This window comes from Symsagittifera roscoffensis, chromosome 2, assembly GCF_963678635.1.
Source record: "Symsagittifera roscoffensis chromosome 2, txSymRosc1.1, whole genome shotgun sequence".
NCBI classification, from domain to species: domain Eukaryota; kingdom Metazoa; phylum Xenacoelomorpha; order Acoela; family Convolutidae; genus Symsagittifera; species Symsagittifera roscoffensis.
Genome location: NC_087063.1, coordinates 69,632,277 through 69,646,967, shown reverse-complemented (window position 1 = coordinate 69,646,967; position 14,691 = coordinate 69,632,277).

Below are 14,691 nucleotides of genomic sequence, written 5' to 3'. Positions count from 1 at the left end.
CAAAAACGAAGCGGAACATCAGAACAATCCAATAAGTCTTGTAGGAGATCTACCCTGATTATGAAACGCCTCAAAAATAGATTGAAAATAAGAAAAAAAATTATACAAGTACCTTAACTAATTGTTTTTCATATAACACAAAATCAGACTTAAACTTTTTTTCGTTGTTGCATTAGGAAAATCAACCAATCAGATTGAAGTTTTTTAAATAAGGTTTCTGTATCAATTTTGATATTTTACAGCGTAGTCTTAGCGCGCTTTATTTTGCGAAACTTCCTGCCTTTTGGTGATTTAAGTGCTCATTGTTGCCGCTTAATTGCGTTTGATGGCCAAGTGTAGCTGAACCTCTACCTCTGCGATTCAATCGGTTACCGGGCATCAAGCCGACAGGATTTCAAGCTGAGTCGAAAATAAGGTATTTCAAGCCGAAATTTTTCTCAAAAAAATTATGAAATATGATTTATTTGAAGACTGTTTGGAAGGATTTCTGCAATTCATAAAAGATTTATAAATCTGCTACCATTGCAGTCATTACTAAAAATTAAAGAGTTGCCCGAGTCGTTTTTTTGATCAATCAAGTCTCAAATAAAAGCATAAGTGCATCAAGTGAAAGATCTATGAAAAGATCTATTGTAAAGAAGAAGATTTTGTAATGATTTCTGAATAATTTTTAACTTCAGACAATATTAGATGAATGTTTACTTTCTCTTAAATTCTACAATAGATACATAACAACTTGAAAAACTGAAAACTTATGCTACATTTTGAATTTTTTTTAAAATAAACTTTTCCTGGTAGACGTCAGTTTTCTATGGAAATTGCTCATTGCATATTCGACTGCCTTGTAAAGCTTTATTATAAGTTCGACAACAGTAGTAAACAGAACTTCTTTTAAAAATGGGAGTGCTATTCTTAATATGGGAGTTCAGTTTGTCGCAATTATGTGTTTAAAAGTTAGTTCAATTACTTTAAAGCGCAAAAATGCCTACGATATCTAGCTGCTTTTGCGCGTGTGTATTCAAGACATGCAACGAAATTTCAAAATCAACTAATCATTTTGGGTTGCCCAAGCGTTTACAAAAACTACACAAATAACCTATTTGACACAATAAGGTTACCTGACACCGAGGAGAAGTTGATAATTTAGGTATTTAACTTGAATTATTTGTATTACTTTTTCGATACTCAAAACAAATATTGAAATTTCAATCAAAATTTATTTGATTTCCTCTAATTCGAACCAGTGAAAAAACTTACCTAGATTTACACGTGTGTCAATTTTTCTGAATTTGGCTAATCGATCGTAAGTTATTCTAAAATATCGAGGTTCTTCATCAGAATTCAATTCAAAACGGTGATCGGACTGTTTTTCTTCATCTTCAGTTTTCGTTTTATAAGGATTTGCATTGGTGTGTTGTTTTGGCAAAAAATGTTCACAAATCCGGCAGTTATCTTCTTTTTTCAAATTTCATCTCCATCATCTGAACAAACCTTTTAAATTGCTAGCGTACGTTTTTCATCAGCGTTATCACTCCCTTACTCTTGTACTTTTTTTGTAGAAATTTAGGAGGCCAAATCTGACAAATGTCCGTTTTAGACATTGAGAATGCAATTGATAGAAACACTTGTCACATAAAAAAAACAATTTGCGGAGCAAACTGATAAATTCCAGCGTTGTGGAAAGAAAACAAAATTTGGAGATTTGTATCTTTTTTCAATTATTTTGCTAAAAAAATTCAATAAAACGTCATAGTTTTTATTTATCTTCTGTGTGACTCATCCAAGTAATCAATCCATAACACAAGTTTATAATAACCAATGGAATTCAAAAAATCAATTTAAAAAAGATAAATTTAACTCAAAACGATTAGTGCTGCTTTTTTCATCAAAAATTCAAAATTTTTAACTGAAAATACTTCTAATTTGTAATTTTGTCTAAAAAGTCAAACTTAAATTGACTAAAGATCAAAAAAAATATTTACAATCTGACATTTTTTAAAACTTTTTCCAGCAAATACTGAAAACACATTCGAGAATTGCGAAAATTTTCCTTTTGATTGCATGTTTTGTCACAATTTTTCTTTCAAACTCACTATTGTAGCTCCTATTGTTCAAAAAAGAAATGGTTCTTAACGCATAAAATTTTATTTACCAAACACAAAAAAAACCATCGCAAAACATAATACTTATCAGACATGACAGTTTTCGTTAAAGATAAAGTCTCTTATTTCCAAAGACAATTTACTGAAAGTATAGTTGATAAAGGCAACTTGTTTCATAGCTTTGTTCTCCTTTGCAGTAAAGAGGCTGCCCTAAATGTAGGAAGGCTTAAGGATAATGTATTTCTTAATTGCAAGATAAAGTTAAGTTGTCTTTATTGAATTTTGCTATGAAACATACCGTATTACAGAGGGCAAGCTCCTGATCCATTGCTGGCTCTTAAACAGAATTGAGTTCCAATATGATGGAGAGAGCCACTCAGTGACGACGAATTGACAGACAGAAATAATCACAAATACTGGAGCGGTTCCCAAGGTAACAGCAATAACCTAGTCCCCGCACCGCGAAGAAACTTCCGGAGGACTTGGGCGACAACGACCAAACAAATACCTCAGTTTTCATTTGGTTTTTGAAAACTCAACATAATGGGGACTAACGTAATTTCTTGAGTACTTTTATGATTGGAAGAAAAATAAAATCAATGATTTTTGAAATTAAAAGAAAGTTGAACGGTATGACGCATCTTGATTTCCATATAAAGAAGTAGGTTCAAATATGGATTGTTTTGCATGGAAACTTTGAAGGCTTTTCCTCGAAAAAAAAATCACTTTTCTCGGTAGAAAACATTCTTCAAGAGGGCAGCTGATGTGTTTTGCTCTTCCAAATTTTATTCAGAGTATATCATTTTTTTCAATTCATTTCTATTTCTAATTTCTATTTCTAACGAGTATTATAAAAAAACATATGCTTCGTTGATACACTATATGTCGTGCATACACTATGCGTCTCTGGTACACTATGCGTCGTGCAGTCTTGTTACGATGCGTCGTGCTTTTCCAGTTGTTCCCTCTGACACACTATCTTAAGACCCTGTCGCCGATTTTGTCTAGAGCCTAGCGTAACGGATTGATTTTAATCTCGAATGCATCTGTCGTCGCTCATACCAATCGGTTTCCGCAACACCTTGTTACCACACGTGTGTCACATAGATAAACTCTTGATCATATTCAAAAAGAATTCGGCGCACCTTGAAATCGGTTCTTGTCCGATCACGTCATTTGCTCAGTTGTGCGCATCTTCGGATTCATATCAAAAAACTATTTGATACTTTGGTCCTCAGAACTGATAGAATGTTTGCGTCGTTCCGGTCCGCTCGCATCTCTTAGGTAAACAGATCTACATCCCGCATTAACTACGCTTTCTAGTCCCTCCCGTTTCATAATATGGATACTGTCCCCCTTCCATTGTGACCAATTTCGGCCCTTCGCCTCCAGCGGAAAGTTTCAGCGCGTTCTTATTGCGCTTCTACAAAATCATGAAAAATCACGTCGACGTTGAAACTAGAAGTCGTTGTCTTTTACCCAGCTTTCAGCTCCCCAATAACCCGTCGGATGTTTTTCCGTTCCTTCTCTTGTTTCCTCGACTGACTCGATGTTTTCTCGTTTCCTGAATGTGAAATTTATACTATATTCAAAAAGAACAATATTTTTTCAGTGTGTTTTGCAGATTGAACGAAATTTATTTTTTTAAAAAATCATCTTGTTCTTTAAGTGCTGGAAAAGCCCTGATAAGATTTTGCACCTAGTTTCTACAATTTCCTAATTTTGTTTACCTTAATAGAACCAGCTTAAAACCAGTATTTATAACCAATTATAATCTTGATAAAACTATCCCTACAAAATATTCCTTAAAAACCAATCATGATCCATACCTAACACTAACAATTATTTTTAGTTTTAGTTCCAGAAAAATTTGAATAAATCTTAGAAGACAGTTGTTCTCCTTTGGAACAAGTACCATACACCTAACTCGCGAATACCAGTATACACTAGATCCATTGAGGCTAGAAGATATAAGAGTAAGATTATGATTGGTTTTAGACTAAGAAGTTGCACGAATCTACCCGGCAGAAAATAAATAAAATAGCGTGACGAACAGACAGTGTGACTTACCTGAAATTACTCTTTTAGTAAGCTACCTCGAGCTTTAATTCATCTGATGCGACCAAATGTCTCGAACAAGACCTACTAACAAACTTAAACTTAAAAAATTAGAATAGAAACAAGATCAAAATAAAAATTGCAAAGTTGCAAAATGTTTGAAGGCATAGACAATTTAATAGATATGTCTCTACGTCTCAAATAATCAACTCCGATATTTCAAACGAGACGCGATACGAAAAATACCAAGTCAAAAACTGAACAACAGACCAAGCTACTACGTCGGGACCATACGCAAACCGCAAAGAGTATATGTCTTCAGAATCCTCTATGCAGTAGATTTTCATTCTCTGACATGAAAATAAATTTACTTATATCTAATATTCAAGCAATAAACTTCTTTATGCTTTATAGCTATACTATATAACAAAAGAACGACTAATAAAAAAAAGATACACAAGTCGTTCCTTTTATCAAATCCGCTGCAAATAAATTTTAAAAACTTTTGTAAAGTAAAAAGTTATTGAATAGAAAATACAAAAATTAGTTAATAATCAACTAAAAGTTAGTTTTATTAAATTTATAAAGAGTTTCTAGTTTGTCAAGAATTCGTTTTGCAATTCTTCACCCTTGCTTCATCACCTAAAACATAACTATGTTTATTCAAGAACTTATTTCACTAACCGTGCTAGGATTCGTTGTAGATCATGTTTTACAATTTGGTGATATTCCATCTTTGTGAGTGTTTCACAAACTAGAGCTAAAAATTGCGAGAAAAGATTGATTTCTTGTCTTACAATTGCCTGTCGAGATGTTTGAGGTGGTGATTCATTTAAAAGTTCTTTCGGTTCTAATATGAATATATAAATATACACGATAAAAGTTCTTTCAGTTCTAATATGAATATATATAAATATAAACAATTGTAAATGTTGAATTTTCTCTTTGTGAACTTTGATGTTGGATATTCTGTTTAAAGTTTTGAGAAGTCTAGATCTATTTCATTTGTTTGTATTTGATGCGGTGTTTGAATTGTCTGTGATTGCAATTTTTCAATAATGAATATTCCGTAATTATATAAGCGTTTGCAATTAAATTATGAGAAAATTGTTTTTGTCCACGAGCGGAATCAGTTTGTGGATGGATGGCAAAGGGAAGTATAGAGTCATCATCAAAATTTTTGTCGTATTGAATCATTTTTTGTATTTATTACTGTTAATGTGCAGCTTTCAATATGTGTTATTCGATGGTTCCAATAAGAGTCGTACTGGTTTACAAATGTATGATTTTTTTATTCTGCGTTTAGATTTTCTTGATGAATGGATTTTGATTCGGACAATTTTTTTGACCGTTTCTTTTTGTGTTATTTTTGTCTATTGAGTCTTATAGGCGATGAGTTTCTTGTATTGTAGTTTTATCTGATTCCGAGACTGCATTTCGTGTTTTTGAAAGTCTTCGCTTTATAATTTGTTTTTGTTTGGCTATGATTGTCTTTTTCCTTGTTCGTCTCTTCGATCTGATATATCGTTTTGTTTGCGAGTGTGGTAAAATTACACGGTCGTATCTTTTGTTTTGAAATAATCAATTGTGAGGTATTTTTGTTTGTTTATTGCCTAAATTATCTCTTGAGTTAAGGTGTGGGATGATGGTTGCAAAGTCCAGGGGATAGATATTATTTCTTAAACTGTTGGTTCTTACTTTTTGTTGGTTAATATAAACTTGGGGCATAGAATGTCGAGGTGGACGGGTTGGAGAGATAGTATATCAATTCGTTAGAATGATGTTTACTATCTCGACTAAGATTTATTTTGAGAGAACTTATATAATTCTACTTAGGGTTTTGATTTGTAATCAAAGGTTGGAGAATAACAAATCAATCCACAAGGTTCAGGTATAATTAGAACACAAGCAGACTGTTAGATACTGTTTCAAAACTTACTGTTTTTTATAAGGAATTTTAGCTTTGATCAGTTGGGAAGAAGGGCTCAAGTGAAGGCTGAGTAACCGAAGTTTTTCTCTGTTTATCCTAATTACAACGGATAATTTGTCAATTGATTCTATAGGTGTTGGGCCTTGAATAAAGATTAGAGAGTGAATCGACGTTTGAGGTTCTTCGACAATTTTAATTATGGGGTGGGAAGAACAAAGTTGTTCTGATTGATCCAAGGGAAGCCTTGATGATCAAATAATTTAATTGAAACAAAACCCTATTTTAAGGTAAAATTTAAATATCCAAGGAAAATGTGATTTCTCATGATTTTGTGGAAGCGCAGTATGAACGCGCTGAAACTTTGCGCTGGAGGCGAAGGGCTGAAATTGGTCACGATGGAAGGGGGGACAGTATCCATGTAAGGAAAAAGGAGGGACTAGAAAGCGTAGTTAATGCGGGATGTAGATCTGTTTCCCAAAAAGTGATGCGAGCGGACCGGAACAGCACAAACATTCTATCAGTTCCGAGGACCAAAGTGTCAAATGAATTTTTGATATGAATCCCAAGATGCGCACAACTGAGCAAGTGGCGTGATCGGACAAGAACCGATTTGATGGGGCGCCAAATTCTTTTTGAATAGGATAAAGAGTTTGTCTATGTGACAAACGCGTGGTAACAAGGCGTTGCCAAACCGATTGGTATGAGCGACGACAGATGCATTCGAGAATAAAATCATTCCGTTACGCTAGGCTCTAGACAAAATCGGCGACAAGGTCTTAAGATAGGGTAACAGAGGGAACAACTGGAAAAGCACGACGCATCGTAACAGGACTGCACGACGCATAGTGAACCAGAGACGCATAGTGTATGCACGACGTATAGTGTATCAGAGAATCATATGTTTTTTTTTTCATAAAATTCGTTAGAAGTAGAAATGAATTGAACGAAGCACAGTTTATGCACGACACATTTTCTGCCTGAGACGGTTAATGAGTGCTCGAAGGAAAGTGTATCGTAACAAGAATGCACGACGCTTAGAGTATGCAGTATGCAGGACGCATAAATTGTCAGAGAAGGATAGTGTATGCACGATGCTAAGTGTTTGCACGATGCATTGTGTGTCAGAGACGGAAAGTGTATGCACTATGCAGAGTGTATGCAGAACGAATAATTTGCCAGGGACGGATATCGCATGAATGATGCCTTGTGAGTCAGAGACAGAGAGTAAATGCACGACACATAGTGTGTCGTAACAAGAATGCAGGACGCGTAGTGTATGTAGGACTCAAAATTTTTCATAGACGGATAGTGTACGCCCGACGACGCATAGTGTATCGTAACAAGAATGCACTACGCGTAATGTACGTAGGACCCATAATTTGCCAGAGACGAATAGTGTATGCACGATGCATAGTGTGTCGTAACAAGGATGCACGACGTTTAGTGTATGCAGAACGCATAATTTGTCAGATACGGATAGTGTATGCACGACGCGCCTTCCGTGTCAGAACCTTTCGGTGGTTGTATTTAATTTGTGATATTTTGATATCTGTTTTTCAAGTTTGAATTGTTTTTAGCAAGGTGTGGAGTATGTTATATGGTATTTTGGTTGTTACTTGGTTCTTCAGGATTAGAATTGGATGTATTACTTTGGTAAGAATTCGAATCGATAGGTGTTTCATATTCATTTTCGATGTGAAGCATGTATATTAAAAGTGTATTTTCTGTGTCACTCTCGTCATCTGTGGTATCACACTGTATATGATTTAACGGTAATTCCGAATTTTTTCTGTATTGCCAATACCAGGAGGATCTGGATGGGTTTCATCTGTTGATTGTTCTTGATTGATTTGTCCTTGGTGTTTTGGTGTACTTCTTCTGTAGTTTTGACTTTGTCAGTTTGAATGTTGAGTGTTATTTTTGTCTATTGAGTCTTATAGGTGCTGAAGTTTTTGTATTGTAGTTGTATCAGATTCCGAGACTGCGTTTCGTGTTATTGACAACCTTCGCTAAAAAAAATTATTTTTGTTTTGCTATTATTGTCTTTTTCCTTGTTTGTCTTTTCGATCTAATATATCCTATTGTTTGTGAGTGTAATAGAATTACAAGGTTGTATCTTTCGTTTTGAATTCAACAATTGTGAGGTGTTTTTATTTGTTTATTGCTTAAATTATCTCTTGATTTGAGGTTTAGATGATGGTTGCAAAATCAAGGGGATACAATTTTATTTCCTAAACTGTTAGTTCTTTTTTTGTTGAATAAAATAATCCTGGGCATAGATTGTCGAGGTTGACGGGTTGGAGAGATAGTATATCAATTCGTTAGAAAGATGTTTACTTTCTCGGTGGCTAAAATTTATTTAAAGAAGAATTACCTAATCCTACTTAGGGTTTTGATTTGTGATCGAAAGTTGGAGAATCCACAGTATATCAGTCCACAAGGTTCAGGTAAAATTAGAACCCAAGTAGATCGTTAGATACTATTTTAAAACTTACTAAGTTTTTGTACAGTGTTTCAGCCTGGGTCAGTTAAGTGGAAGGGCTCAAGTGAAAGACGAGTAACCGAAGTTTTTTACTGTTTATCCTAACTATACTGGTTAATTTTTCAATTATTTCTATATGTTTTGGGTCTTGAATGAGGGCTGAAGAGTGAATCGACGTTTGAAGTCGTTAGACACTTCCAATTATAGGGTGCGGAGAGCAAAGTTGTTCTGATTGATCCAAGGGAAGCCTTGATGATCAAATAATTTAAATGAAATAGAACCTTAATTTAAGTTGAAACAGAACCTTAATTTAAGTTGAAAGTTAAAGATCTAAGATAACAAGGCGTTGCGGAAACCGATTGGTATGAGCGAAGACAGTTGTATTCGAGATTAAGATCAATCCATTATGCTAGGCTCTAGACAAAATCGGCGACAAGGTCTAAAGATAGTGTGTCAGAGGAAACAACTGGAAAAGCACGACGCATCGTAATAAGACTGCACGACGCATAAGGTATCAGAGACGCATGGTGTATGCACGAAGTATATTGTATCAGAAACGCATAGTGTATGCACGACGCATTGTCTTTGAGACGGATAGTTTACGCACGAAATATAGTGTATGCATGAAGCCATGTGTGTCAGAGACGGATAGAGTATGCACGAAGCATAGTGTATGCTTGACGACTTGTGTGTCAGAGAAGGATAGCGTATGCACGACGCATAGTGTATGCACGACGCCACGTGTGTCAGAGACGGATAGTGTATGCACGACTCACAGTGTATGCACGACGCAATGTGTGTCAGAAACGGATAGTGTATGCACGACGCATAGTGTATGCACGATGCATTGTGTGCCAGACACGGATAGTGTATGCACGACGCATAGTGTATGCACGACACGTTTCCTGCCAGAGACGGTTAGTGAATGCTCGACGCAAAGTGTGTTGTAACAAGAAATCACGAAGTATAGTGTATGCAGAACGCATAATTTGTCAAAGACCGATAGTGTACGCACGACGATCCTTCGGTGTCAGAGACGGATAGTGTATGTTCAATGCATAGTGTTTGCGCGACGCATTGTTTGTGAGAGATGAATAGTTTAAGCACGATGCTTAGTGTTTGCACGACTCATTCTGCGTATGAGACGGATAGTGTATGCACTACGCATAGTGTATGCACTACGCAAAGTGTATGCACGACGCATTGTGTGTCAGAGACGCATGGTGTATGCACGACGTATATTGTATCAGAAACGCATAGTGTATGCACGACGCGTTGTATTTGAGACGAATAGTTTACGCACGAAGCATAGTGTATGCATGAAGCCATATGTGTCAGAGACGGATAGAGTATGCACGAAGCATAGTGTATGCTTGACGGCTTGTGTGTCAGTGAAGGATAGTGTATGCACGATGCATTGTGTGTCAGACACGGATAGTTTATGCACGACGCATAGTGTATGCACGACACATTTTCTGCCAGAGACGTTTAGTGAATGCTTGACGCAAAGTGTGTTGTAACAAGAAATCACGAAGCATAGTGTATGCAGAACCAATAATTTGTCAAAGACTAATAGTGTATGCACGACGACCCTTCCGTGTCAGAGACGGATAGTGTATGTTCAATGCATAGTGTTTGCGCGACGCATTGTGTGTGAGAGATGAATAGTGTAAGCACGATGCTTAGTGTTTGCACGACGCATTCTGTGTAGGAGACGGATAGTGTATGCACTACGCATAGTGTATGTACGACGCATTGGGTGTCAGAGACGGATAGTATGTGCAGGACGCATAGTATATGCAGGACGCATAAATTGCCAGAGTCGGATAGTGCATGAATGACGCCTTGTGAGTCAGAGACGGAGAGTGTATGTAGTACTCACAGTGTGTCGTAACAAGAATGCACTACGCGTAGTGTATGTAGGACTCATAATTTTTCATAGACGGATAGTGTACGCCCGACGACGCATAGTGTGTCGTAACAAGAATGCACTACGCGTAATGTACGTAGGACCCATAATTTGCCAGAGACGAATAGTGTATGCACGATGCATAGTGTGTCGTAACAAGGATGCACGACGTTTAGTGTATGCAGAATGCATAATTTGTCAGAGACTGATAGTGTTTGCACGGCGAGCCTTCCGTGTCAGAGACGGATAGTGTATGCTCAATGCATAGTGTTTGCACGACGCATTGTGTATCAGAGACGGATTGTATATGCACGATGCATAGTGTATGCACGACACATTTTCTGCCAGAGACAGTTAGTGAACGATAGACGCAAAGTGTATCGTAACAAGACTGCACTATGTTTAGTGTATGCAGAACGCATAATTTGTCAGAGAAGGATAGTGTATACACGACGCGCCTTCCGTGTCAGAAACGGATAGTATGTGCAGGACGCAGAGCATATGCAGGACGCATAATTTGCCAGAGACGGATAGTGCATGAACGACGCCTTGTGAAGTTGGAGAGTATATGCACGACACATAGTGTGTCGTAACAAGATTGCACGAGGCGTAGTGTATGTTGGACTCATACTTGTCAGAGACGGATAGTGTATGCACGACGCGCCTTCCGTGTCAGAAACCGATAGTATGTGCAGGAGGCATAGTTTATGCAGGACGCATGATTTGTCAGGGACGGATAGTGCATGAAGGACGCCTTGTGAGTCAGAGACGGAGAGTGTATGCACGACACATAGTGTGTCGTAACAAGATATTACGAGGCGTAGTGTATGTAGGACTCATAATTTGTCGGAGACGGATAGTGTATGCACGACGCATAGTGCGTCGTAACAAGAATGCACGATGTATAGTGTATGCAGAACGCAAAATTTGTCAGATACGGATAGTGTATGTACGATGCACTCTGTGTCGTAACAAGAACGCACGAGGCATAGTGTATGCAGGACGTACAAAATGTCAGAGAGGGATATTGTATCCACGACGCCTTGTGTGGATAGTTTATGCACGATGCATAGCGTATGCACGACAAATTGTGTGTCAGAGACGCATGGTGTATGCATGACGTATATTGTATCAGAAACGCATAGTGTATGCACGACGCATTGTCTCTGAGACGGATAGTTTACGCCCAAAGCATAGTGTATGCATGAAGCCATGTGTTTCAGAGACGGATAGAGTATGTACGAAGCATAGTGTATGCTTGACGCCTTGTGTGTCAGAGAAGGATAGTGTATGCACGATGCATTGTGTGTAAGACACGGATAGTGTATGCACGACGCATAGTGTATGCACGACACATTTTCTGCCAGACACAGTTAGTGAATGCTTGACGCAAAGTGTGTTGTAACAAGATATCACGAAGTATAGTGTATGCAGAACGCATAATTTGTCAGAGACTGATAGTGTATGCAGGGCGAGCCTTCCGTGTCAGAGACGGATAGTGTATGCTCAATGCATAGTGTTTGCACGACGCATTGTGTATCAGAGACGGATTGTGTATGCACGATGCATAGTGTATGCACGACACATTTTCTGCCAGAGACAGTTAGTGAGCGATAGACGCAAAGTGTATCGTAACAAGACTGCACGATGTTTAGTGTATACAGAACCCATATTTTGTCAGAGAAGAATAGTGTATGCACGACGCGCCTTCCGTGTCAGGAACGGATAGTATGTGCAGGACGCATAGCATATGCAGGACGCATAACTTGCCATAGACGGATAGTGCATGAACGACGCCTTGTGAAGACGGAGAGTATATGCACGACACCTAGTGTGTCGTACCAAGATTGCACGAGGCGTAGTGTATGTAGGACTCATAAATTGTCAGAGAAGGATAATGTATGCACGACGCGCTTTCCGTGTCAGAAACGGATAGTATATGCAGGACGCATAATTTGCCAGAGACTGATAAAGCATGAAGGACGCCTTGTGAGTCAGAGACGGAGAGTGTATGCACGACACATAGTGTGTCGTAACAATATTGCACGAGGCGTAGTGTATGTAGGACTCATAATTTGTCAGAGACGGATAGTGTATGCACGACGCATAGTGTGTCGTAACAAGAATGCACGACGTATAGTGTATGCAGAGCGCAAAAGTTGTCAGATACGGATAGTGTATGGACGATGCACCCTGTGTCGTAAGGAGAACGCACGAGAGGCACAGTGTATGCAGGACGTACAAACTGTCAGAGAGGGATATTGTATCCACGACGCCTTGTGTGGATAGTGTATGCACGATGCATAGCGTATGCACGGAAAATTGTGTGTCAGAGACGCATGGTGTATGCACGACCTATATTGTATCAGAAACGCTTAGTGTATGCACGACGCATTGTCTTTGAGACGGATAGTTTACGCACGAAGCATAGTGTATGCATGAAGCCATGTGTGTCAGAGACGGATAGAGTATGCACGAAGCATTGAGTATGCTTGACGCCTTGTGTGTCACAGAAGGATAGTGTATGCACGATGCATTGTGTGTCAGACACGGATAGTGTATGAACGACGCATAGTGTATGCACGACACATTTTCTGCCAGAGACCTTTAGTGAATGCTTGACGCAAAGTGTGTTGTAACAAGAAATCACGAAGTATAGTGTATGCAGAACGCATAATTTGTCAAAGACTGATAGTGTATGCACGACGACCCTTCCGTGTCAGAGACGGATAGTGTATGTTCAATGCAGTGTTTGCGCGACGCATTGTGTGTCAGAACGGATAGTATGTGCAGGACGCATAGTATATGCAGGACGCATAAATTGCCAGAGTCGGATAGTGCATGAATGATGCCTTTTGTGTCAGAGACGGAGAGTGTATGTAGTACTCACAGTGTGTCGTAACAAGATTGCACGACGTTTAGTATATGCAGAACGCATAATTTGTCAGAGACTGATAGTGTATGCACGGCGATCCTTCCGTGTCAGAGACGGATAGTGTATGCACTACGCATAGTGTATGCACGACGCATCGTGTGTCAGAGACGGATAGTATGTGCAGGACGCATAGTATATGCAGGACGCATAAATTGCCAGAGTCGGATAGTGCATGATTGAAGGACGCTTTGTGAGTCAGAGACGGAGAGTGTATGTAGTACTCACAGTGTGTCGTAACAAGAATGCACTACGCGTAGTGTATGTAGGACTCATAATTTGCCAGAGACGAATAGTGTATGCACGATGCATAGTGTGTCGTAACAAGGATGCACGACGTTTAGTATATGCAGAACGCATAATTTGTCAGAGACTGATAGTGTATGCACGGCGAGCCTTCCGTGTCAGAGACGGATAGTGTATGCTCAATGCATAGTGTTTGCACGACGCATTGTGTATCAGAGACGGATTGTGTATGCACGATGCATAGTGTATGCACGACACATTTTCTGCCAGAGACAGTTAGTGAACGATAGACGCAAAGTGTATCGTATCAAGACTGCACGATGTTTAGTGTATGCAGAACGCATAATTTGTCAGAGAATGATTGTGTATGCACGACGCGCCTTCCGTGTCAGAAATGGATAGTATGTGCAGGACGCATAGCATATGCAGGACGCATAACTTGCCAGAGACGGATAGTGCATGAACGACGCCTTGTGCAGACGGAGAGTATATGCACGACACAAATTGTGTCGTAACAAGATTGCACAAGGCGTAGTGTATGTAGGACTCATAACTTGTCAGAGACGGATAGTGTATGCACGACGCGCCTTCCGTGTCAGAAACGGATAGTATGTGCAGGACGCATAGTATATGCAGGACGCATAAATTGCCAGAGTCGGATAGTGCATGATTGAAGGACGCTTTGTGAGTCAGAGACGGAGAGTGTATGTAGTACTCACAGTGTGTCGTAACAAGAATGCACTACGCGTAGTGTATGTAGGACTCATAATTTGCCAGAGACGAATAGTGTATGCACGATGCATAGTGTGTCGTAACAAGGATGCACGACGTTTAGTATATGCAGAACGCATAATTTGTCAGAGACTGATAGTGTATGCACGGCGATCCTTCCGTGTCAGAGACGGATAGTGTATGCACTACGCATAGTGTATGCACGACGCATCGTGTGTCAGAGACGGATAGTATGTGCAGGACGCATAGTATATGCAGGACGCATAAATTGCCAGAGTCGGATAGTGCATGATTGAAGGA